The sequence below is a fragment of the Tympanuchus pallidicinctus genome, unplaced genomic scaffold (assembly GCF_026119805.1).
Source record: "Tympanuchus pallidicinctus isolate F22 unplaced genomic scaffold, pur_lepc_1.0 scaffold21, whole genome shotgun sequence".
In the NCBI taxonomy this organism is placed as follows: domain Eukaryota; kingdom Metazoa; phylum Chordata; class Aves; order Galliformes; family Phasianidae; genus Tympanuchus; species Tympanuchus pallidicinctus.
The window spans coordinates 10312544-10333583 of record NW_026294733.1 but is presented as its reverse complement, the minus strand read 5'-3'; the positions used below and the strand labels follow the sequence as shown (position 1 = coordinate 10333583).

Sequence of the window (21040 nt, the reverse complement as noted above, 5' to 3'; positions counted from 1 at the left end):
CCAGCAAACTGGTGTGGGTGGAGCAGTGACTTCAGAGTTCAACCCGAGCTCTGCACGGCTGCCAGCAGCCATCCCCACAGACAGAGCGTATACCTTTAAGTGCTGCTCACTTGCCCCTAAAGGGGAGAAAAAAATATATTTAAAAAAAAAAAAAAGTCTGTTAGGAGTTATATTACCTGCAACAGCTGAATTTAATTAGTACTGCAATCACAACAAGTATTTAAAAGGTCTGAAAAGCTGTGAAGGGAAATTTGCTTTACAGAGAGAGAGACCCATGCCTTGTGTGTACTGTGCATAGCAAAGCTCTGCCATCAGTGAGTCACTATGGAGAAACATCACACAACCATAGGGTTTGTGACCAGCAGTGAGCCAGGGTATGGAGCAGGAGAGGGGTTGTTACAAACCAGGATTCCCTTGCCCTGTTCCCTTGCCCTTCCCAGCCACCAATATTTGGTCAACCAAACATCACCAGCATGTTCATTCTCATCAGATTTCCTTTGCCTCTGAGCCTCCGTGTGTGCGTTACAGCCTGTAAAGCAGTAAGGATGACAATTCCTTCTAAGGATGGGCTCTCCTGGTGGGTGAGGGGTTCTCAATTCCCTGGGGACCCCAGCAAGTGCTGTGGCACTGATCGTCAGCTTGGAGTGCCCACAGCACTATGTTAGTGATGTCAGAGAGTGAGTGGGCTCCCGCACAGTGCTTCATGCCTGGGCAAACTCTTCCTTCTCCCACAACGACACTGAACCCAGCAGGTGAGGAGGGGACTTGAGTTTCATGTCTGCACAAGCACTGCCTTACCACATGCATGCTCACCTCCAGCATGGGCTATCTGGACGTTAAGTCTCAGCAAGAAGAAATTTCATGTTACATCCTCATTTTCTTCTTCAAGTCAGGTGGGTGAGTAGGAGTGAAGAACTGGAGGAGGTTTTGCTTTATCTCCTGCTTCTATTTCCTGCTGTGTTTAAGCACGTTGCACTTTGCTGTTGGTCCAGCCCAGCTTATCTCACCTTGGGGCATGGAGGAGGAAAGAAGGCTCTGAGCTACATCAGAGTAGCATCACCAGGAGATCTCCTGGGGCTCTTCCATTCTTTCAGCCTCTCAGAGTCTCTTGTCTGCTCCTAACCCAGGCCATGGGGCATGGATATACCCTCCCTTTTCAGGTACAGCTCCCAGGTGTCCCCACACTCAGCAGCTGGAGCTCACTTAAACATGTTAAGGCACCCATCCTGTGAGCCACTTACATATCACTGAAGTATTGCCTTTTGGCTGGCTCTGAACTGTCCGAAATAACTTAACCAGCTGTGCACAGGAGTTCAGGTGGAACTTCACCATGCAGCCCTGAGCACTGCATCTCCCTGCAATGAGGAGGACCTCGGTTCATACTTACCTTTATGAACTAGGAACTAAGCCTTAACTTCTTCAGATTTCAGGTTTGTGAAGTGAATGGTACAGTTCTTTGCCATGACAGAAGAAGCAGACACATGACATTACAGGCTGCCAGACATTACACGCAAGGCAGACCTTCAGAAGAAGGTTAAGTTTACTTCCCCCTTCCTAAGGATGTCCATAGAGTTCAGCAGAAGTTACATCTCCTTGGGACTGGATCATGCTTTGGAAAACAGAGATGTTCAGTAGGAAGGAGTGGGGCCTCAGTTTGGTGGGCTGCATACCTACATCCCCTTCCACTGAGAAAAGCCATCCCATTCTGCCGTGGCTTACCACGATTTCTCCCATGGAACATCTTCATGCCAGAGATGAACACAGTGAGATTAAGGCAGGACAGGCGAGGGCCGGTGGCTTCCTTGGAAGATCTTGGAGAGGCAAAGAGCCTCACAGATCCCATCTCCAGTCTGAATCCCCTGCCTGAATGCTTGTTGGCAGCCCCAGAAGTTGCTATTTGTGCATCCTGGCACCTTCCCCTTTGCAAATTTGAGTTTCAGCACAGAGATCAGGCAGCATACAGTTTATCCATCAGAAACTTGGGAGTTACAGCAAATGCACTTTGAGCTCTGAGACCTAAACCAATCACTAGTGAGGCAAGGTGGGCAGGCCAGAGCCCTGTGTATCCCACATGGGACATGCAGGACTCTGGCCTGTGCCACACCACATCTGTAGAAGACAGGAAGTTTCCTTGTCATATGGTTGAGGAGATGCTGGGACCACCCTGATGGATAACTGGGCAAGGAGATGGGCAGCCCAATTCCTTCCCACGATGACATTCAGATGGTCATTAGCAGAAATGGATGAGAAAGAGGAAGTTTCCCGCACTCCTGTTCTGTTTTAAGGACACATAATGGTACATTGTGTGATTTAATATGCTTTACATATCAAGAAAATGAAGTGAGTTTAATAGAATCATCTGTTTGTGTAGAAAATCTGCTGAAAAAGAAACCAGGTGGTGGCAAAAGAATCACATAAACAGTTAACTCAAACAGCACACAGTTGGGTGCAGTTTGGCTCTGCTTATAGCCAATGCATGGGAAGTCTGGGCACAGCTGTAGCACACTGCTTATAGACTCATCCCATAGACTTAGAGATGGAGATCACTTATTAGGTCATTGAGTCCATCCCACCTGCCAGTGAAAGATTGTTCCCTGCAGAATTTTCTCTATTGCTTTGTACAGTCCAGTTTTAAATGATCCAAGCGATGTGGTCTCAGCCGCTTCCTTGGGGAGGCTCTTGCACAGATATGCTTTGTTTAACTCAACCCTTTAGATGGTTAACCCTTTTCTTTCTCAATTCTCTTTGCATTTTTATTTCACTTTTCAACTTTCTGAAGCACAAAACGCTTCCTTTTATGTTTTCCAGTCCATTGTACTTACATGGTTCTGGCCAGACAACCACAACTGCAGGCTCTGAAAGAGCTCATCGTATCTGAAGGCTAAAAACATGGTAATAATGCATTATGGGAAACATACATTTTCTTTAAGCAGGTATTCAAATTCCTCAAAGCCAAAAAACGTGAAAGATGTTCCAATGTGGTGCAGATGTTCAGGTATGGTCCTGTTACATGGAAAATTAATTGATACTGAGCTCATGGATAAATTTCATCTCCACAGGTAGCAGGTGAACCCAACATGACTCAGAGTCTGATGAGGTTTTAAATGTTGGTAAACTCACACAACATTATTTCTGTTAAGTTCCAAAAGGCAAAATTTAACCCAGGGACAAGCCAGGCCTGTATTTTCCCCAATTCAGTGAAAGCAATTAATTTTTTAAAAATAATTCTAGCTAACCATACACTTGTGCCCATCAGGAAAAAAAAAAGCCCTGACTTTGCTCCTCTGTTTCTCTCTAATTCCTTTCTTTTGGTCTTCCACTGTCAATTGCACTGTAAACACTCATTGTCATTAAAATCTGGTACACAGAACTGCTTCAGCTACTGCACAGTCCAGCTCCCATGGGAGCATGTGGAAATCTCTGATGCAGAGGGGATGTGAAAGGACCAACGATGTATTCTCAAATGGAAGTGACTGTCAGTTTTGTTCTTCATGCTGCCAAATGCAAGTAAGGCTGGGATATGCAGCTTTGTGATGGCAGGCCTTGCAAAGAAGGAGCAAGAATGTACAATGGGAAGGATGTATAGGTTTTATAGCAGTGTTCATCCCCAGAATGCAAAGCATATAGCAGGAGATGTTGCAACATCTTGCTGCTTTCCCGCACATCAGATGCTGGGGATTGCTCCATTAGTCTCATAATTCATAGGAGTTATGGGAATTGTACAGCATATCTGTCTGGAAAAGATATTTTTTGGAGAAAAAGGTAGTGGGTTTTACCAGACAAGCTCATGCAGATGGGAAACACCCACCAAGCCCTACAGGACATTTATGTAAGATTTCATTTATTTCTGAAAACTGTCTCATTTACTCCCACAGCCCATTGTGGTGGGAATCACAGAATCACAGAATCACAGAACCCCCACTTCACAACAATCTCCTTTCAGATGGTTGTAGAGAGCAATAAGGTCTCACCTGAGCCTCTTCTCCAGACTGAACCATCCTGGTTCCCTCAGCTGCTCCCCATCAGACTTCTGGTCCAGACCCTTCACAGCTCCATTACCCTTCCCTGGACACTCTCCAGAGCCTCAATATCTTTCTTATAGTGATCTTCCTTGTATGATGAACAAGCTGTTCTAATGACTGCTTCTGTGCCCTGTTCTTTTCACTAATAATATATATCATGTATCGCTGTTGCTTAGACGTAGCTCATGGGGATGATGCTGGGAAGTGTCCCCACTTCTGCTCAGACCCTCAGGGGTTGTGTGCCCACGAGCCTGGCCTTCCACAGACCTGCCTGTTGTCTTCATCCTGTGCTATGTGTAGTAGTGACATCTGTGCACCATAGATGGTTTATTGCTCTAGGAAAGAACAGCAGAAACCACAGCCTTCCCTCGGGTTCTGTTTGTTTGGCAACTCCCAAACCACAGAGCCTTTTTTCAGAGCGAGGGGAACTCTCAAGAAAAGCTGAAGGTGGGAGCTGGCTGGAGTGGGGGTCCTGGGCATAGATGGAAGACCTGGCAGGAGCAGAATGTCCAGGAGCTGCCTGTAGATGGGGATAGGCAAGGGGAGATGAGGTCAGAGAGGTCCTGGCGGGTGGAGCACATCCCAGGAGAGAGGTCACGTCCAAGAGAGCAGCTCTCAGTAAGTCAGATGAATTATGTTGCTTAGAGCAGCACAGATAACAGCTAAGGAGGCTGGGGCTGTCTCTGACTCAGGTTTCCTTATTGTGAGCATTTTGCAGAGCACCTTTTATTGCCTTGTCTACTGCCAAACAAATGGATAAATAACCCTGTGCCTCTCCCCCAGGCCTTCTTATCATCAGGGTGTGAGTAAGCCCTTGTGCTTGGATCCAAACTCACACTCCCAGCCTCCTGGGATGCCCATCACGCGATCCCGTTCAGATCTGCACACGTCCTCAGGACCTGAGTGTGCCCCTCTAAGCTGCCCCATGGACTTCACAGTGATTTCCATTGGAGACCCTCGAGCTGTCCTCAAGTCCTCCCACAGCCAGGGTAACTCAGTGGGCTCTGATGAACCTGCAGTCAGAAAGGCACCTCTCCAATGACAGGAGATTCTCAAGTGTAGTAGGGTCCTTCCAAACTTCAATGCAATTAATGATTAGATGTTAATTCTGTCAGCAAGTGATGGAGGTGATGCAGCTATTGACCAGAGGCACTGAGCTGAACAAACCTGCTGTAAAGAGCCAAGCATAGAAGGACGTGCTGCTTGAATTTAACTGTCTGTGAGGATGAGAGCTGTCTTCATCCACTCAGATCCATCTGGGCTTTGCTGACAGCACAGCACATATCAGAGCACCGTCTGTTATTCCAGCACAGCAGTCAGCAACAAGACTTCAACCTCAGTGTGCTAGATAAAGCATCTTGAGGTTTGTGAAGAAGTTATGTAGATGAGGTGATAATAGTCAAGATTAGACAACCACAACTCTGTAAACACGTTGCTGCTGCTGGCTTGCAGCTTTGTGAGGGTGACCACCAAGCTCCGTGCACTCATGGGGCTGCCAATTCCCCAGCCACAACTCCCCATGCTATTGAGACTGACACTTCTCCAGCCACTTGCTCACTGCCAAGCAGCAGTGTGTTGCAAGCACACCTCCCCACCAGCCCTGTTTGCCTTGCAGAATCAAGGTGCTCACTAAAGGCCTTGCTGCAGAAACCGGCTTCTGCTTGGAAAATCAGGACTCCCAGTTCCTCCCCATCAGCTGCCCATCAGGGCTCCCCATGGATGCATCAGCCACCCCAACAGAGCTGAAGCTCCTATTCCTCTAGATCCAGCATGAAGTGCCTCTCCTCTTGGGGCAGCACTACCCATCAGGCACTTCTCCTGTGCATTGCCACTCATATTAGAAAGGGCAGGAAGGGCTGGGTATAATGAGCATGTTTCTTGTTCCACCAATCTCCCATGATTTTAACACAGGTCTTCAGATTTCCTGGCAATTAGTCCATTTGTAGGAGTGCCACACTGCAACAAATGGTCATGGCAAACCAATGAATACAGAGGAGAGATGAGAAGGACGTCCCTCCCACGCTGCAAGCAGTGAAATTGATAAGCACCTACAAAACATGCTGCTCTTCAGCCAGAGACCAGCCCTGGGCTGGGACACAGCAGCTGAGTTTGCTTGCTCCCCTCAGGGACACATAGGGCTGCCACCACGCTTGGGCACACACCTCCCATCACACGTCTGGGCCAAAAAAACAGAAGTCAGGAGCTCCTGATCCAATGCAAGAAGTGCCAAGCATTCTCCATCCCCTCCGAAGGAAACGGTGGAGTCAGCACAATCCTACCTACACCCAGATTCCACCGAGGCAGCTCAGGATTGGAAAATCCCATTACCACCCATTCAGACACCATTAAACAATTTCCCAGCCTCGCCATGTGACAGTGCACAGGCTACATGGGAGTCCAGGCTTCAGCAGTGCTTTCACACTTCCAAAATGTGTCTGCTGGGTCATGTGGAGGCTTTCCAAACCCCTTAAATCCACTCGACAAATGCACCTTTCCAGCAGACCAGTTGGGATGGGAGCACTCAGCACCACCTCCAACCACGCATGCTCCTCACCTGGGGTTTTTTGGCCTGCTGCAGGCCGGACGGTGAGCGTACAGAACATACCATGCAAATTGCTGTGCATCTCCGTGCAAGCTTGGCTTGTGGCAGAACTCTTCCCAAAGCAAGTATTCCAGGCTCGCATATAAATTAAAGCTCATAAATCAGTTGAGAAAAAATCTCCTCGATGGCAATGGCCAACTTGTTAGAAGGGAGCTAAAGGCTACAAATGGTTTTCAATGAAGCCTCGCTAGCTGTCAAGAATGCACGAGGCAGCGGTGGTGTTTGGATTGGGAACGCGAGTCGGATTTTTCTCCTCTCTTTTGAGGACAATGAAATGTAGCAGCTTTCCTTCCCCTCCAAGCTGCTCGGAGTGACCTGAGCCGGCAGACAACAGCACAGATACAATCTCTGGAAATCATGAAGTGACCGAAGAATGGCTGAGGAGTTCTGAATAACTAAATAAAGTCCTCTGTGTTTTCTTTAGCAAGTAAAGAAAATACTTTTAGCGTTTTAGTGTGACTTTTGGGGTCAAGGGGGAATCTCGAGTCCAAATACAACAAACCCGTGTGGAAATTGCTGCCAAGAGTCTGATAGCTGGGCTGGGAGTTTGCCTTGAGGCTCAGATGTGCGAACGCAGCCCGCTGGAGGCAGGCTGAGCTGAGCTCTTGCTCAGAGCATGGGAATCTCGGGCACGTCCTCTCTCCTCCAGCAGCGTGCCCCTCTGCAGGGCTGTGGGTCAGCACAGCAGCACTTCCCAGTGCCCGGTGCAGGTGATGTGCTATTAGCAACACCTTACAGCATCGTCCTGCATTTGTGTGAAGTGCCCTGTTAGGAAATACGTTATCGCTGTGGGATGTTACTGGGGTCACAAAGCACAGTGCTCATGGGTGAGCCAGGGTGCTCAATAAAGGAATAGGAAAATTTCTTGCCTTCTCTAGCACACCCCCTTAAAGGCTTAACAATTTCTTTTTTTAACCTCACACTACTAAAACAGTCAAATCTTCCAATACTATATATACTATAAAGTAGAAATGTAGTTCTGGCTTCAAATGTACATTCAAAAAATCTTCAGGTTTTTTTTTTTTTGGTTTTTTTTTTTAGGTTTGCCTAGAGAATAATTGAATACTTGTGTTAGAACATCACCCCCCGTGCCAATTTCACATACCCCATCTGTCATCATTGGCACAGGTGGAAAGACTCTCCTTCTGCTCTGATGCCACAAAGAGAGGATCCATGCTGCAGAAGCACACCCCCTTGGTTTCTTATTCCAGCATAGGATTTCTGTTGACATGATGGGCAAAAGATATAAATGATGTTGGAGAGAGGTAATATCTTCTGCTGGACCAATATAGCTCTCCCAAAAAGCAGACTAACTTTCAGACACACAAGGTCTTCTTCTGAGAGCGTTTTTGGGATCATAACAGCCTAATGAAAAATATCACCCCTTTCTTCAAAGTTTTATTCACAGCACTCAGCGACGTGAAATCCGGGTTACAAGAAACATCATATATGTTTTCTCTTATTTTCTTCTGTTACATTGCTGGTTGTGCAAATGAGATGCACCTAGGGTTCCTGCAGCCTTGCCTACCTCATCCAAAGATGCATTGCACAGCTTCCTCACCCAGCCATCTGCTCTCAGAGAGGAGAAAGCCAACATCTGACATACCACATACCATCAAGCAGCCTCAAAAGGACAGTAGTGGGCAAATGATACCCTGCATCTGCTCAGCTCGCATTCATTTCCAGCCACCTAAGGTTTGGCTGCAACAGCTCTTCTAAACCCAAATACATATGTTGGCTTAGAGACACCATAGTAAAGTAGCCTAACAAACCAAAGCAATTGGTTTTAATAAGAATCTTGGCTTGTTTTGACAATGCACTGAATCTTCATGTTGGCACCGGGAATGTTTTTTTAGGAAAATGTATGCATCTTTACAGCTCTCAGCAACTAAATCCTCTCTGCACTTCATGGAAAGGGTTTCCTGGCTATCCGCTTTCCGATGTATTCCAAGTTCCTTGCAGCTGATTGTTGTCTAGGCTGAAATACTTGCATATGAGGCTCAGCCATTTGCCCCCGTCGCGTGCTGCGTGCCGATGGTGTGCGAGGTGTGCGGGTCGCACGCCGTGCCCTTCATCCTCCCGCACCTACAGAAGGGGCCGTGGCTGCGGGGACGTTTCGGTGCTTCCTGAAGCACGTTGTGCAGATGTGTTTGGAATAGCAGCGGAAGCGGCTGTCTCCCGCTACCCGGCCTTATTACAGGCAGTAGCAATGCTCCCAGAGTTCAAAGGCATTTCATGCTCACTGAGCGTTTTTCAGCAAGAAATCTGAGATTAAATAAACTCCAATCCTCTCTGAGGAGAAAGCAGAAGATGGAGGGAGAGGCGCTGACTCTCGCTGCACAGCATGCATCTTGGTGTACCTTGGAAAACACCCAGGCGAGGTGCTCCTCAAGCACATAACTGGCCAGGACAATTTGCTGCTGGGGCCACAGCTGTGCCTGATGCTTTTGAATGGGCTCGTGCCAAGGATGCCAACCTGCTCACAACCCAAACAGCATCCAGGATGTTCCCCAACCTGAGTCCTACCACCTCTGTGCTGGCTCCCGAGGGGCCAGGTGAGGTTACGTTGGATTTACAGCTTTTCTCCTGTTTTCTGCTGTGAAAGACAGTAAGCTAGATTGTCACCAATAGAAATATTTAGCTTCCAGTGAGCATAGGCACATGACTCCCTCTCAACTGCTCACCTGCTCCTTAGCAGCAGCCTACATCCTGCTCTTGTGCTAAAGAATCACATGCCCAGGGCACGTTTCTGGTCATGGACACAAAGGTGTTGCTCAGCCATACTCAGAGGGCACAAGGAATTGGGCTGTTTGATCTTTCTCCTCTCCCTAATGCCACCGGCATTGTGGGAAAGAGAAAATAAACTTGAGTCATAGAAGTGACTGAAGTGCCATTCCCAGTGATGGGAATATTTACCCAGGCTCAGCTGGTCCAGTACTGCCCTTAGCAGGCTGCAAGTGTTACTCATTGCACCCTCTATTTCCCCAGTGAGTACCATGGCTGAGAGTGGGCATGGGCTTTACACAAAGCACCCGAGCTGGGAATATTTCATCTCTGTGCCAGGCACAAGCACATTCCCCACAGCTCAGGGAAGTCCTCTGCTTAGCTTCTGGGGCTGGGCTGGCTTCTCCAGACTCATAAAGGTGTTGATGCTCTTACAGACTGCAGATGTTGTCCAAGAGTACAGGGCATAGACATCCACATGCTCAGCACGCTTGGCAGCTTCACTCTCATTGGCTTCACCGAGACAAAGACATTTAATACCATTGAGGATCTGAACCCAGTGTGGTTTGGAAAATCCCATTAGATACCATTCCTCATCTTCAGGTGACTAAACACTTCAGAAATCCAGCCCGCATGCCCTCAGAGACTCAACAATCTCCACGTCAGTCTTTTCTGGACTTCCCTGTTAAAGATCACTATTACAGTGCTGGAAAAACCACCCAGGTTAGACCTGACCCCAAAAAGGCCATCAAGCCCCTAAGCTAGGTATGATGCAGAGGTAATTAGTGCATACTCTCTCCTGCAGACAATACACTGTGAGCCCAGGATAGATCTAAAAGCCTGAGAGGCAGACATGGAAGAGTGTTATGTTCTCTGTCTGAGATCTGAATCCCAGGGAGGGTGGAAATAGCAATGTAGGACAGCTGTGAGTATGCTTAGTATTAATATCAAATATAATGGTAATTCAAAACAGAATCTTTTGGTACAGATCTGAACTGCACAAGCCAAGTTATGAAATGATATTAGCATCTGGATCTGAGAAGCAGCTGAGACTAAGTTGGCCAGCATTTGCCATATGTCTCATCTGCAGAGAATATTTAAATAAGTAAACACAATGAGTTAATATAAATGAAATAACTTTGCAAGATAAGCACCTCTCTGTGCTGGTGGAATGGCAGATTGTCAGAACGACCACATTCAATGGAAATTCTGAAAGGGGAAAATTCAGATGGCACAGTACTGGCTTTTAAACTGGCTAAATAGCATAGCCCAGAATGGTGAACATTTACAATGATTCTTATCTGCTGGCAGGTGAGAGAATCCCATTGCTGTTGCCAAAGCCTTAACTCATCAGAAAATCAGTGGTTCTTTCTTGGAAACATGAGCTAAAACCTTTCACAGACCTTCTAGCTACATCTCTGTGCAGGGAAAAGGGGCTATAATTTTAAGAGCATCAAAGGTATAGAAAGTCATGTTTCCAGTAATTCCCTGACAACACCTAGAGGGTGAAACAAACCTGCTGGTGGTCTGATCTGAACTGAAGGGGAAAAAAAAATAAATAAATGCTGATTCTGGGAAATAAATTATTCCCTAAGAATAAGCCAGACAGTTCCAGTGTCTTCATTTCATTTTGACTTGTGCAACTCTCTGAATGTCTCCAGTGAGGAATTAACCTAGAGAGGATTTCAGTATTTGGCCCAGGAGAAACTCTTAAGGGATTGCCACAGTTCAGGCTTTTTCTAAAGAAGTCTCTCCCCTTTGAACTACAGATCAAGGCTTGAGCACCGGGTCAATGGCATCCAGTTGCTTGGCCACGCACACGGGCTCCTAAACCCATCCAGCCTCCCAGGCAGTATGCTCTGATGCTGACTCACATTCCTTTATTGATGAAGAAGAGAGAAAACTATTAATTGCATACCAAGGGCATTTCCTATGCAGGAAATTTGTAAGTTCAGCACTGCCTTAGAAGACGTCAATGGTATTGTTCTACTAGACCCTGGCAATTCCGTGTGCCATCAGTCCGTCAGCCCCAGCTTTTTTTGCTTTGATTGGTACAAAATGTTTCTGAAAACCGACACTGCTAATAACAATAGGTGCCCAAAGCGATCGCTTGCAGTTAGTTTTAGGAAAGTTCAAAGACTGAGTTTATTTTGGCTCTCCAAACTACAGCATGTAACATTCTTTTAATTTAGAACAGGACCTTGCTTCAGCTCTCCTTGGACAGATGCAAACAGGTCCTAAGGATGCATGAGCCGAGTGGCCCAGTCTCTGTTCTTGTTCACTCCAGTTTTGCATGGCATACCAACAGACTGGCTGTTCTGAAGAATCAAATGGCATGATTCAGGTTTTAGGGGTTCGGGATTAGTTCAAACAGGTGTAAAATCCCTGCAAAAGCATAAGGGGGATGCACAAAAGCAAATCATTCCTGAACAGTCACTCTAACCTTTTCCTTGCTTCTTCCATTCAATTTGTGAACAAAGTTAAATTTTTATACAGGCTGATTATGCCTTTTGGTTGTGATTCTTAGTGGGTAAACTTGAGGATTCAGTATGAAGGAGGGAAACTGCACAATTGGACTGATCTGCAGTCCCAGCCCTCTTTCTCAAACAGCCCACAGTAAGGCAGAAGAGCTCTGTGCTGCTTGTCATTCACTTCACCACATCTTCCAAGTTCTCCTTGCTGCTGTGCAATTACATTAAGGTTCCAAACCCACAGCAACTGACCTCAGAGGTCGTGTGTGTCTCTGCCACCGACCTGAAGAGACAAAGAACGCTGAGTGGTAATTTTTTTAGTGATACGGGAAAGTATAAAATACATTCTCGTGTATGAAAGTGAAGAGTGAAGCAGCTTGAACCAACGAGAACAAGAAATCAGCCCAAGAGCACAAACACGCAGAAATATGATGGGTATGAAATCATTCAGAGCCAATCAGTAAGCTCCCAACTTCTAAAGCAATTTCATAATTGAGTAATGGGACACAGCAGGGTCTGAACTATTGTGTATTATAATCTGAATGGAATGCTGTGAGAAGGCTCGAGCAATCTGATCGCACCGAGCCCTTGCTCACCAGAAATGCCTTTGACATATTTCCTTAAAGCACAGCAACGAGAGTGAAGTAACTGCTCGTTAATGACACCCCGATGGGTTGTCTGCAGCGCTGAAACTGAGATAGCAGAGATTGGAAAGCCTGTGCCTCTCCTTGGCTGGAGTTAACACACCAGCCCCCACAGACTGCCCACCCACTTCAACCTTAATCGCTGGCGTGCCTGTACAATCACCAGTTTCACTTCACTACATATTTCCTCCCCCAGAGCTTCGCTTATAAAGCAGGAGGCACTAATAATCTGCGACGATCCCGCGCCAGCCTGCTGTCATGGCTTAGTGCTCCGTGGCTGGAGCACACTGCTGAGCCCTGGCTATCTGCACAGCCTCGCAGGCAGGCTCCATTCCCCTTCTATTTTCCAGACTTTGCTTGGATGTGCATGCACTAACTCCACCAAAAAGTTCTCAGCTCTCTCTCTTTATTTAAGGACATCACTCTCTACTTGCCAGCAAGCTTGAAAGGAGCCAAAAGCCTGGATCTGGAAGTGCTTGATACCAAGGCAGCAGGGATGGTTTGAGATTTGAGCTCCAGGATGTGCTGCAGAACCTTGGTCTGCTCAGGCACAAAAAGCTGATATGTCTTTCATGCTCAGTATAGGTGTGTGTAGACCCTGTTTACAGGGGTGAATAGTGATAGGACAAGGGGGGAATGGCTTTAAACTAAAACAGAGGAGATTTAGGTTAGATATTTGGAGAAAGTTTTTTCACACAGAGAGTGGTGACACACTGGAACAGGTTGCCCAAGAAAGTTGTGGATGCCCCATCCCTGGAGACATTCAGGGCCAGGCTGGATGTGGCTCTGGGCAGCCTGGTCTGCTGGTTGGTGATCCTGCACATAGCAGGGGAGTTGAAACTAGATGATCATTGTGGTCCTTTTCAACCTGGCAATTCTATGATTCTGTGATCCCGCATTACTTGAGGGAGAGAACTGGGAAGGGCAGAAGTGCAGAAGCTCATAAATTGAGATAAAGACAGTTTGATAAAGGAAGCAAAAGCTGCATGCACAAGCAAAGCAAAGTAAGGAATTTACTCCCTCCCTTCTATCAACAGACAGGTGTTCAGCCACTACCATCACGTCATGGGGACTTGAGAAAACAAACACACTCTGACCATCACCTCTTCCTCCTTCTTTCCACGAGCTGAGCACGTCTCACAGTATGGGATATGCCTCTGGTCAGCAGAGCTCAGCTTCCCTCATTGTGCCCCCTCTCAGCTCCTTGTGCACTTCAGCCTGCTTGACGCACAAGCACTGCTCAGCAACAGCTAAAACAGTGTGTGCTATCTGCACTGTTTCAGTCACAAACCCTAAACAGGGCACCGTACAAGGTGCTGCAGAAAAAATTATCTCAGCAAACCCAGCACAACAGAGCCCTGGCTGACTCAGGCTGGATGAGAACAACCTGGAGGTCTGCTCTCAACTCCCCCAACTGCTGCTCTCAGAAATGACCACTCTCATTCATTAGTGTATGATTTACTGTCTGGAAAGGGAATGATGCCACAGTGCCACTGAGCTCACAGGGATCATTTTTCCTGTCTTCCCCGCATCTCTGTGACATTAACCTTGACCAGGTTAGCTGAAGTCAGATGTCTCCAGTGCGTATTTACAGCCTCCTTGAAGGAGCTGCAAAATGTCGCTGCAGGTAGGTGGTGGCTGGCAAGCAGTCTGACATGCTCCACCAGCCAACGTCCTCTTGGAAAAGTCCATGAGAATAAGGGAGATTTTAAAAGTGCCAGTTAGAAAACTCATGCTTGCAGGCCAGACACTCCAAAGGATGGTGCCTAAAGATGGTGCCTTCAGCTCTCCAGTCATAAAAGATTTCAAGATTTTCAAAACAGCAAGGTGAGATGGCTCATTAGGAAGAAAAGAGCTTGTGAGTTGAAAAATAATGCAAGATTATACCACAGCTCTCTATGGTGGTTCACGCTGGTATGGATGGCCCAGAAGCTCCATTCTCCACAAGTCCCAGCAGGACCCTTTCACTGGCATGGGTGGGAAGCTGTGGTCCAAGTCCTCTCACATGTCTGAGTGCTCACTTCCTGCTGACTGCTCCAAGGGTTTGGAGTCAACAGTAAAGCCACTCAGTACAATTAAAACTGGAAAGAGCAGAACTGGTGTAGAAGCACGGAAAAAAAGCAGTCACTGTGCTTAGAAGTGCTTTAAAAAAATAAGTACTCTCCATAATTTAAGTCCTTTACATACAAGGCTGTCTTGTCTCCTCTGCCCAACACGATGATTTCACAAGACCTTTTAAACTCTATAACCTGTATAACAATTGTGAGTTTATATGGACGCTGCCTGAAGCTCACTTGTACTTGTTACTAGAGGATGCTGACAATTAATTGATTTGTTCTTCAAATTGACCAGTTCTGAGCCCAACACTGAAGCACAGTGGATACCTGCACCTGGGTGCAATGAGTGGGAGAAACCTGCTCCTGAGAAGAAGACACTGCACGGGCCACCCTGGGCTCCCTCTGACTTTAGATGGACTTTAATCAGGCCCATGTGAGCTGCATGCATGTACGCAAGGCAGTCTGGATTTGGACCATCAAACACTCACAACAAACAACTCACTAATAAGCTGCAGACCAAGATTTTCTCTTCTCAGAGATTGTTCAATAAATGTTTCCAAATAAGAAGGTTCTATGGGAAAAACCTAGCCTTTTCCTACAGACAGCTCGCATTCTGGAAAAAAGGCAGCATTGCTCCCATGAATTATTCATCACAAATTACTCATTCAGTTCTTGCAGCCAGTGGCACTTTTCCTTCTACCTGGAGCTGTAGAAAAGCCAAGCTGTGACCCTTCAGACAAAGGTGAAGGGTCATCTCAACCAACCATGGGACATTTGGCCAATGTGAGCAGCTCATGGCACCTCCTATTACAGACACAGTGCTTGCCATCAGGATACGCGGTGTCCCCCTCCCTCATCCAGCCAGGCACACCTGGCTAAGCACTGCAGGCTTGGGTGAGGAGGCAGCTTCCATGCTCAGCTAAGCTGAGTTGGACAGCGTGGTGGAGATGAGGGTAATGTGAGAGCCATGGCAGGAGGAGGCATGGTTCTCACATTTGCAGTGCACTGCCAAGTGAAAGAAGGGTTCACTATAAGACAACCTGTGGCTGGGAAAGGGACTAGCTCTGCTCTTGGCTGCTTGTCAAATCTAGCTATTTTGCAATATTAATAAAACCAGTGAGTCCATCTTCTGTAAGACAAGTTTTAATTTCTCCAGCAAACTCAGCAGCAGACAGTCATGCCAAGACCGCTTCTTCAGAGCTTTGAATCTGCAGAAGAACATACAGGTACAACCAAAATAAACAAGAAAAGTAGAACTCACAGCACAGCCTGTGTAGAGGCACGCAGGGAGGAACTAGAGGCATTGCACAAGTGTGTGGTCACATACCTCACCAGCATCGCGTGCTTAGGATGGCCACAGAGCTGCCACAGGTTGGGGCTGCATAGATACAGAGATGAAGGCGTCTCTGGGACTCAGGATGGAATCTTCCTTGTGTTCTGCTGTACAAGGGACATTCACAGGGGAAGACACAAGGTAACAGGACTGAGTTGCTGCCTCTGGAAAGGCTTCTGGGGAGGCACAGGGTGCTTCTGAAGCCACAGCAGTACTAAATGTGTTTGCACATGTGTGTTTGTACAGACATGCCGTATTTTGTATGTGTACAACATTGCCATGCATCAAAAGCCTCTTTTGCACATCAGTGGTTTGCCTGCTCAATTCTAAGCTTCAAGAAGCCATATACTGTGTTCCCAATACATTGCCACAGAAAGAAAATCAGAAACAGCAGGTTTGCAGCAAATCAGCAAACCAGGGGACAAAGCACCCGAAGTTCCAGATCAGTGGAATTTCACTGCTGAACAGAGCAATGCTTTGGAAGGTTTACCTCCTCAAAACTGCAGGCCACCTGCAGGTGGTATCTGTCACATTTAGTAGAACACCACTGTTAATCCCAATGTCATAAGGGAAAACAAATACAGCCCTCATGGGGAACTCTGTGAGGTCTCCCATCTCCCAGTGCTGTGATAGCAGCAGCCAGGCTGCACACTGACATATAACAGTGCCTATCTCCCAGTCCAAATTCGCCAAGCTTTTGTGTGCCATCAACAAGTGAGGCATCCCAGAGCTTCATTGCAAATGTATGCCTTCCTTGGGGTCAAAGCATTACCCTTCATTAGGGTTTTACATTAAATACGTCTTGTATAAATTCAGAGTTGTATCCTTCTTTCTTTATACATTCAGAAGTCTTGTCTGCTCCCTTAAAGCTATCACCCATGAATTTCAACTCCCAAGGCAAACTCATTCATCACGCAATAGCCCTGATACACACCATTTGAGGCGTCAGGCATTATTCTGCATCTCTTATCTCACTTTTCAGTGCAGCCAGGATAAGGTTTTAGAGCATCTAGTGCAACTCCTCAGGCTGCACTGAGCTCTGCACCTGAGACAAAGCAGTACATCATCACGTCTTCAAAAGCAGGGCACACATTTCTCTACCTGACAGCACATTAAGTGGATATTGTTCTTCAGCACTTCAAGTGCATACTTCCACTAGTTTAAAAGAAATTGCTGGAAGTGAAGCAACTGGATTTCAGCATTTTGTTTCGTCTTTCTCAGAACCTGACAAGAGAACAATGCAGACTTTCAGACTTACCAGACTGCTGAGGTCCATGTGCCACGGGTGTACACGAAAGCCAATTTGAAGAGATTAAGTGGCAATTCGAACCAGCAGTTCCTGAGAAGTGATGTTCTCCCTTGGCAGAGGTCCCTCCAGCAGAAGACGTGAGTGTGAGTTCCAGTACATGCATTCCAGTGAACAACGCTTCTTGCCATCTTCCTCCTCCTTCAGCGTCTTTCATCTGCTTGAAATTTAGAGGGTGATTTAGCAGACCCGAATTTGGCTCCTAATGAAGGCGATCTGACTTGTCAATCTCTCCCGTGGCTGTTGCAAGAATCCTTGATAATAACTTGGGTGGGATCCACCCTCAGAAGGCAGTGCCTAACACGAGGCCATCTGGACACCCACCGTGTGCCAAACACTGCCGTTCACATTTAGTCCAGCTTCCTGCTCAAGTCAAACGGTATTTTGATGAGTGACTGCTGAAATGCTCAGGATTTGACCCTCGCGTGTTTGTCTCACTGTTTCCAGCAGCGACGATGGCCTGCTCGTCAGCTGTTTACTCAGTTTGCAAAGGAGCCAGCTGAAAAATTTTCAACAGTGCAATTTCTCATCCAGTACAGTCTATTCAAAATCAAAATATTTCTCGGCAGTTTGTCAATTTCAATGAAATTTTACAACAGGAGAATGTCAAAACATGGTGTTTCATCACCGCCGCGGTGGTTCTTTTCAATGGCATTGATGTGTTCCATTTCATTATGGTCTTTTTGCTTCCACAGCTACACATATAAAATCTGTATTGCATTTGTGCATTCAGATATTTCTCACTGCCCTATGTCTCGTTTTTCCATTTTTATACAATAGGAAAGTAGAAACAAATCAGCGTCATTTAGTCTTATTTAGACTTTTCTTTTTTCCTGACTAGTTTCTAAACATACATCTCATGGGAGATTTCCAAATTTCACTTTTTCATCCCAATTCATAACAAAAGAGCTGGGGAGTGTCAGGACTTCCCCCAGAATGGAAATTCCCCCTCCTGACCCAACCCTCATTACCACTCAGATCTCCCCCAGCCACGGCTCCAGCTGAAGTCCTTGGCTCTGTGGGAACGAATAAGGTAGATCTGATTCACAAGCCTAGCAACAGCTTGGGAGAACACAACTGGCAAACCACCCCTTTGCAAAACTGCGTGAATCATCATGGCTTTGATGACTGCCCTCCTCACGAGGGAAACATACCTCAGCAAGAGAAATAAGATCTTAAATCAAATCAGATGCAGCTTGGAGTATTTATCTACAGCCTGTTTGGGAACAGGAATTGTAGTGATATAAATTCTCATGGTTATTTTTCTGCTAAGGTGGGCACAAAAAAAAAAAAAACAAATTCTGAGTGTACCTTGACCGAAACCAAGAGAGAGACAACAAGAATGTGAAGCTGCAAACCCAGGCCATTACAGTAATAACATTAGTGCCCGGACCCACCACGAGCAGAGGAACCTCTTCCTGGGGTGAGTCACACTACAAGTGCTGGTGAAATGCAAGCCACCTCCACGTACCATGGCATAGCTGAGCAAACTTCAGGCAGCCTCTGCTCATCTGTTTGCAAGGCCTTCGGACAGAGATACGCTGCCTTGGGTTGAGATGCTCCTTCCTTTTTGAAGTTTCTTTCTGGACTTCTGGGTCTCACCTGCCATGTGCAGACATTTTACTGGATTTGGGTGACATAGCTCGCTGCTGTTTGATGCTCATCTGACAGTGCAGTGAAAGTGAGGGTAGGTGACCACATAGGCTGGTGCAGCACTGACTGAGGGTCATCAGCAGAAACACAGAGGAAACATCAGTTGCTAGGGTGAGATCTCATCTGAAACCATGTGTAGCAATTGAGCAGATCAATACAATAGGAAAGGCATTACCACAGAGGTGTGATGATGAAAGGAATGGCACAATAGAGAAGCGCTTTCAAGGAAAGGAAGAAGATTGCTCACCTGTATCAGAAGATTCCAGGTTTGCAAGGGAAAGCTCCAACAAGGAGGGCTCTCCAACCAGAGGCCCTTCCCCAGTGGCAGTCAGCCCTTAAATGAGGTGTAAGAGAGATGCAGCCAGGCTGCGTCCCCTTTGCATCTCACAGCTAAATTGCCTTTGCCTGTGCTCTCAGGGCTGACCAGGTCCTTTCTCCAGGTGCTCAATCAGTGGTTCAGGCCAGGACTCAGCAGTTCCCATACACTTTGTTGACATATCTAATGCCATTTCATGCTTTGCTTCTTTGTTTTCCTCACAGGTTCTCTGGAGAATCCGTTGGGAAGTCCTGTAGTACTGGAGAAGTATTTACCTCAGGAAAAAACTTGGCTTAAGGGTTACGGTTAGGGTTGTTTCTAAGATCGCCTACAAAGTGACTTCACCTCTGTGTTGCAGTACCAGGAGCTGAAGAATCTTGCTGGCCATTGGTAACAGAACGTCACTTAATTCCAGGCTTCCCTGGACCAAACTATGCCAGTTCCACCAGCCTTTACTCCTATGCCCACTAATAGCCAACTGTACTCAAGCTACAAGCTTTCAGTCAGACTCAAGAACTGATCCAGTCTGAGGTCTGCTCTCCAGCCTGCTTCTCTGAGGGCCCTGCAGCCTTTTCCTCCTGTTGTCCAACTGGACACAAATCCCGCGTACACACAAAATGGCCATCCTCCCATCTCAGGTGCAGAGGCACTGAGTTACTCAGCCCACAGATGCCCACCGCCGGCCAAGAGGTTACAAACTGCAAGCTTAGATCATCAGTAAAACAGGGTGGGGACTTCCTAGCAGGGCTAAGAAGCCTCTCTGAGTGATTTCAGTGCAAACAAACAAATAACGACAACAAAAAAGTCATGTATTTCAAATGCAGAGCCCCAAGTGTTCGAGGCTGGCTCCTCTGAGGCAGAGCCCCAGGGACAGGAGGTCACCCTGAGGTGCCCCGGCCAGCAGCCCGTTGGCCATGTCCTGGTAGGGAGCAGAGAGCCGCGGTCAGACTGCGGTTTCACAGCTGCACTGCTCTGGCCTTGGGTGATGAAATAAGGCCCAGACAGGAAGCAGTTTTCCTCAACAGTAAGCTGCTATTTTTACACATTTTGCTTTTCTGACCAAGGAGACACTTGAAGCCTGTGGGCCCATTCTGCTGCTCCAGCACCAACAGCCCGAGGTGTCCCTGGGCCTTTTGCAGCGTACGGCCTGGCAGGCTGGGGGGAAACCCCTGCACTGCATGGGTGAAGGAGCTCCCGTGGCTCCAGCAGCCCAAGGTGAAAACAGGAGGCTGAAACAGGGCAGCGAGGGGTGGGAGGCCTGCTCCTCACAGGCAAGGGGCACAGCTTCATCCAGCACACTGCTCTGGCAGCTGTGCGGGCTAAATCATGCTGCTATTTACACATGAGACGATGGTTTCCTGCAGCTCTGCAGCTCCTGTCTGCAGTCCCATTCACTATCCCTCAGGAGCAGGGAATGGGCATTGCCACACCGAGCCCCAGTGGCACAGTCAAACCTCACCATAGACTCCGTGCCACCTCTATGCCCTGCTCAGCTCGTCCTGCCTGCACAGACAGCTTGAGAGGCTGCAGGATGGACCTAATGCAAACATATAAATTAACATGTGCCTCCTAGGGGGGTTGTTAGGCTTAGCTCATTAACAGTTAAAGCATATCCAGTGGTTGAAGTTATTTGTTTGTTTGTATTTTTGCAGCTGTCCTTAGTTCTCTTCGGTCAAGTAGAGGTGTGAGGTCCAAAATAGCATCAGGATGGCTGAGCTTGTTTCCAGCCCTGAAAAAACAATGAAGTGCTAATAAAAAAATAAAAAGTCTTGTGAGAAGGATTCCACTCTAAAGCCCTTTGCAAACAATGCACACAAGCATGGAAATGCAGGAGCCTGTGCACCCTGGGGAGAGGAGCTGCTGCCAGCTACTTTGGGAGGAGAAGTGGAGTCTCAATGGCTTTGACACAGAT

The 21040-nt window shown here is 47.1% G+C and overlaps 1 long non-coding RNA gene across 1 annotated transcript; it reads right to left on the bottom strand.

Annotated features, from left to right (window-relative positions):
* Positions 1-14453: 14453 nt before the first annotated feature.
* On the bottom strand, positions 14454-19165 carry LOC128081581 (uncharacterized). The gene is made up of 4 exons (XR_008207267.1): positions 19060-19165; positions 17112-18761; positions 15848-15960; positions 14454-15728 (listed from the first exon to the last, which is right to left on the bottom strand). It is a non-coding gene; the product is annotated as an uncharacterized LOC128081581 (long non-coding RNA).
* Between the last annotated feature and the right edge of the window lie 1875 nt (positions 19166-21040).